Source organism: Tamandua tetradactyla, chromosome 2 (genome assembly GCF_023851605.1).
Source record: "Tamandua tetradactyla isolate mTamTet1 chromosome 2, mTamTet1.pri, whole genome shotgun sequence".
Classification (NCBI taxonomy): domain Eukaryota; kingdom Metazoa; phylum Chordata; class Mammalia; order Pilosa; family Myrmecophagidae; genus Tamandua; species Tamandua tetradactyla.
Genome location: NC_135328.1, coordinates 70,756,512 through 70,762,511, shown reverse-complemented (window position 1 = coordinate 70,762,511; position 6,000 = coordinate 70,756,512). Strand labels below are relative to the sequence as shown.

General features: G+C 35.6%; 1 long non-coding RNA gene across 1 annotated transcript in view; it reads left to right on the top strand.

Annotated features, from left to right (window-relative positions):
• Positions 1–971: 971 nt before the first annotated feature.
• LOC143660698 (uncharacterized) overlaps positions 972–6,000 on the top strand; it is a 72,420-nt gene continuing 67,391 nt past the window's right edge. The window contains exon 1 of the long non-coding RNA XR_013164186.1: positions 972–1,278. This is a non-coding gene — a long non-coding RNA (uncharacterized LOC143660698). The remainder of the gene's footprint in view (positions 1,279–6,000) is intronic.

Below are 6,000 nucleotides of genomic sequence, written 5' to 3'. Positions count from 1 at the left end.
TGTAATCAGCCAAAGGGGAGTGTCTTCTGCAATTAGTGATGCTAAATGCAATCATGGGAAGCCTTTTAAGGAGGACTCAGAGGAGACAGGTTCCATTCCTGCTTTGGCTGGTGAGCCTCTCCTGTGGAGTTCATCCAGGCCATCCATTGGAGTCATCGGCTTCGCAGCCTGCCCTGTGGATTTTGGACTCTGTGTTCCTACGGTCAGGTGAGACACTTTCATAAATTTTATATTTGCAAATGTTCCCTGTTGATTCTGTTTCTCTAGAGAACCCTAACTAATACACCCACATATGCTAAATCCAGAGAATTCTAGTCAGTTTCTTGTTCTCTTTTTTAAAATCACTGCTTATTGAAAGAAATTAGTAGATTCAACTGAAGTCCCCAGGCTTTCCCTCCATCAATTAAAATAAATAGATTTTTTCTTGAATATAAACTCATGGTCTCTGTTCTCAAGGTGCTTAGATGTTTCAAATCCAACTATAATGTAAGTAGTAAACAGAACTGGGTATGATTTTTAATAGTGTTTATCTTTTCAATTGTAGCATTGGTGTATGAGCTACATTTAGATTCTGGCATCAATGATAAGAGTCTTTCTACCTAGATATCTGGAGGTGAACACTAGCTGGGTAGAGAAAATACCTATATATGATATTGTACAGAACTTATTGCTCATATTTCATTGGAGCTGGAGCTATTGTTTTTCTCATGTTTTCATGGGCAGTATTCATAGGTCTTATTTAATATTCCAAACAAATGAGCATTTGTTTATAGCACAGTAATAGATAATGTATATTATATAATATAGCATGACTACAGTAAGAAATTCATTTTAGATCACAACTTAGAATATATACAGAGATATGTTTATGGATACGAGCATATAATTGAAACTATAAGTTTCACAGAAATAATGCTTACCCATTGTGATGTCAAGGTTCTGGTGTTAACTTGGCCAAATGATTATGCCCAGTTGCTGGTCAGGCAAGCACTGGCCTGAACTTTGCTGCAGGGATAGTTCATGGCTGGTTGATAAACTGGAAGGCTGGTGTATTAAATCATCAATCATTTCATTGTACCTTTGGCTGACTACATCTGAATCAACAAAGGCTCATCTCCCACAACGTGATAATCCAATAGTTGAAGACTTTTAAGGAAGAAGATAGATTTTTCACTTCTTCAGCCACTGAGCCTCTCATGTGAAATTCATCCAGACCCTTCATCAGAGCCGCCAGCTTCACAGCCTGCCCCTCGGATTTTGAATTCTTCCATTCCCACAGTTGCGTGAGACATCTTTATGTATCTCATATCTACAGATCTCTCCCACTGGTACTGTTTCTCTAGAGAACCCTGACTATCCCTTCCTTATATATGTGCTGTCCTTTGATTGTGTGTGTGCTCTATTTAATTACGGTGAAATTTTCATTAATGTTTCACTAATACATTGCCACCTACAACTTTAGCTGTTCAGCCATTTAAGGAGTTAGACTATATTGGATAACTAGTGGCAAATCATGGCATTGAAATATAAAACATAAAACAAATTTTAATATAAAATGTTATGGTTAAAATGATATTTTTTACTGCCTGCTGTGGTTTCCTTTGATGACAGGAATAGTTATTTTAACAAATATATTTTGGGTGTAAGGATGTTCATTTTCTCTAAGTTGCTTTTCCCTCAGATTAACTATTTTATTTGAGACTCAGAACAAGAGAGTTTGAAAATCTCAAGTTATTTCCACCATCATGTAACAGCACCTGAAAATGCCAGGAAAAAAAAGTACTATTTTAATTAATTTCAAGGTACATTTAGGAAATAATTTATAATTTGCTGTTTTTATGTTGTCTGAAATTACAGATAATTACATGAGTTTAACTGCTGGTTTAAAGAATAAGGAAAAATCCCTAGACAGACTATATCTAGAAGGAAAAATTATATATGAAATTTTTATATGAACATCTTCATTTTGTAGAGGAAACTGAGACATCTGCGATAATTGGATAAAAGCCCAAAGCTGGTTAGTAGAGAAATGGGCTGGAATCCATGTGTTGTGACCAGTAGTGACTGTGTATCCACTACCCCAGCATTTCCCAATTTAGTTTGATCCTAATTATCTAGGGTGCCTGTTAAAAATGCAAATTTCCAAACACTGCCCCTGGAGAGTCTTACTCAATAAAGCTGATGGGTCCCAGGAGGGTGCATTTTTAACAATCATCTTAAGTGTTCTTATACTCAGGTAAGTTTGGGAATCACTGCCTTTGACTATTTTAATGACTATTTGGTTACACTATAATACAAACTGTTTCTCAATGAAAAAAATTCAGTTTTCAGGAAAAGTGCAACAATTTTTTCACTATCCTCTGTGTGTAAAGAAATCTAAAAGTTTTCAATATTTTGAAGCAATTTGCTCTGTCCACTTAGAAATTAGTAAAGATGTTCTGGTCATAGAGATTCAAATTTAGCATAACAAAATATTTGCTTTCCATAAGTTTAAAAGAGTATTCCCTGAAGAGTTCTTGTCTCAGTCTTGCTTTCTAGTGCACCCTACCTGATTTCAAAGACCATGAGGGCAATCCACTTAGCAGCCTTCTCTTAACATGCTTTGACTTTTTCACTTTCTTTTTTTGTATGTTTTCATTCTTTTTCCATGTGAGTATCCCATTATTGCAGCACTATTTGTTGAATTTTGGTTGTTTGTTCTGTTGGCTTTGCTGTTTGTTAGTTTTGCTTGTTTGTTTTTTTGGGGGCAGCGCATGGGCCAGGAATTGAATCCGGGTCTCCCACATGGTAGGCAAGAATTCTACCACTGAACTACCCTTGCAACCCAATTTCTTTATTTTTAGTAACTTTTACATCGTCTCTGTCACCCCTCTGGCCCCACCACCCCATCCTCTAGGTCACACTGAATTTTGCCATCATCTGGAGCCACTGTGCTTCTAAAATCTTAAACTCTGATTTTTCAATCTCTGATCCAAACCTCCCATCTTTCCAGACCCCATCTTCTCTCCATGCATGTTACTCACTAATTCCAATTTCCCAAATCCCATTATTACTGACTTCACTCCCCTGTACTCCAGCCACACTGGCTTCCTTTCAGGTCCTTGTAAATAAGTCTTTTCTCCATGCAGAGTATTTTTCAGCTGTGTTTCATATCGCTTCCTCTTGAAACTTCAGGTCTCAGCACAAATTTCAATACCTGAGATATTTTTCATGATTACTTAGCTGTGGTAGTTTACCACTCCCCTCAGTAACTGTTTTGCTTAGCAACATATTGCTGTTTCTCACAACTCTTGCAGCAGTCTATTTACTTGGGTTATGTTAGGCTATAATTCTTTTTTTTAGGCTATAATTTATTTTAGGTCAAGTACCATGCTTTGTTAACTATCATATTTCCTGCATCTAACATAGTATCTGGTTTTAGTAGTCAATAAATATTGAATAAAAGGAAATACATTTCTGACACTAACCTGTTACTTCTCCTATATTCTTGGAATGGTTCTCCATGAAAGGAACCACTGATTACCCAGATGAGCAAAACAGAATCATGGAATCATCCTGTAATGAATGAGTCTACAAAACTATACATAAATTCTTTTATATATCTTCCATTGCATTTTCTCCCTTCTTTCTTTCCTTCCTTCTTTCCTTCCATCCTTCTTTCCCTCCTTCCTTCCTTCTTACAACAAATATTTATAAAGTGCTATGGAATAAGTACAATTCTAGATATTAGAAACTTAGCAATAAACAAAAAAAGAAATTCTTGTTCTCAAGATGCTTATATTTTATATTCCCTATTGTTTGAAGCATTCTTTTTTTTCTCTCACTAGGATTACTGTGGTAGCTCTTCATTTCAAGAGCCTCTAACTCATCTCTCTGACTTTAGTTTCATATTTCTCAAGTCCAGTCTTCATACAACACTCCTAAATTTTAGTGTTGCTCCTTTGGCTTAAATGTTGAGTGATTCCCCATTCTTTTATAACAAAACACAGATGTGTTTGTCTGAATTCTTTTCCATATAGCTCTCACATATTTCACAGGTTTCTACTTCACAGTCTAGTGCCACAAACAGCTCTCAGGTTACTGAAGTCTCTCTCTCAACTCTGCAACATGGTTCATTTGTTGCTTCTCTCTGTCCACCCTTACTCTCGTCCTTGTCTGGGTAACTCCTATCTCAGTTTCATGACTCAGCTCATCCTCCAAGAAAAATTCCTGTACCACTCCTATTTAAGTACTGTTTTATTTACTTCTATGGCACAGAGCATTCATCTCTTTCAAAGCATTGATCAAACTGTACTGCATTCCTCAATTTATTCCTCCCATTAGATTATTGACTCCTTGAGATCAGAGGTTTGTTAATTTCCTATCCTCCCAATAAAATGGAAGTCAATTAATATTTAGATCCTAATTTTTGATATTTTTATTTGAGTTGGTTTCTTGGGTTTTCTAATTGTATATTTCAAATAACAACATCTTTATTTAGTGATAGTGATGATCATGACTATAGTAGTAAGTATTCTTGTTTATTTAGAAAGTACATATTTGCATTTGAGGTAAGTTTGAACTTTAGATGTATAGTATTCTTGGTCAATAAAGAAAATTCAATTTGATATATTTAGTTGGGCATTGCTTAGTAATTAACAGAACTCAGGTTCAAACAATGAACAAATATGTATCTACATTAATTTACATTCTAGGCCCACTCCTGGCCTAGAACTCTTGTTAGAGCTAGACTCCTTCAGAGCTGGATTAAGCACAGAATTTGTCAGAGTTGGCCTTTGTGAGAAAAGTAAACCTGATCTATATCTGAGACAGCGGGGTCTTCAAAAGGCAGACTATGGATGAGCAAGGCCAGTAGATGAGATGGGAACTGTTAAGGATGATAAGCCTTAGACATTTTGCAGTCGTTTAGCTGTAAGACCTTGGAAAAAGGAAGTGTGAATCATAACTACATTATATGAAGAATGGTTAAATATTGGGTACTTTCGACTTGGGGAAGACCTAGGAAAAACTGTTATATTCAAATAATAATAGCCTATCCTTAGAAAAATGCACTGGGTTTAGTCTAATAGCTCCATAGGGCAGATACAGGATTAACATATGAATTCACAGAAAAGCAGACTATCTAAAATTAAGGAAAAATTTCTAATAGTTCAGAATGTCTAACAATGGAATGATGGAATGCATTGTCATGTGAGTGAAAGTGCTTGATTAGAAGTGGGTTATACTTCCATTAGGGATATTGTAGTGGGATTTCTGCTTTGCGTTGGATGCTTTTGAATTGGATGAGTATTCTTATTCTCCATGTAACTAAATTCCACTATTTGCATTCTTTTTTACCCAATTCAGAATCTCGTATTTCAGAAAAAAAAATCCTGATCTCCACATAAAATGCAGAGAATTATCTAATAATAATGGGTAGACACTCCAGCAACCTAATGGTTGCAACTGTAAATAAGAAGCGCATCTCAAAAACTACTTCTTAGAAAAAGTCAACATCTGATCTGTGTCACATGAGGATCTCAAACAATGAGTAATGCAGAGCAAAACAAACAGATGGTCATGAATATCCTGTCCATCAGCTAGGCAAAGACAACCTTAAAATGTCTCAGGATGTTTAACCTCTGTAATTTATTTAAAATACTATATTTATTTTAGTTGCAATTCCATTAAATGCTCAAATCATTTTCACCTATCCCACATATACTATGCAGTGACATTAGACATTTGAGGCAAGTAAATATACACAGTATATTTTTAGAGTAGCAAATATGTGTGCATGCATTTATAGTAAAAGCAGAATCGAACCTGATCTGAAGAAATGAATTCTTCAGCCCTGACCCCTATTGCACCATTTTCATCTTTAGAAGCTACATTTCCATGCTACAATTTCCAGTTACTTCCCACTTTTATGTGGCAGATTTAATCGGAGATTGCCATTTTTTTCTGTGTATACTACTTTGCAAAAGAAGCCCTTCTGTGATGGATCTTGAATGCTGTTAA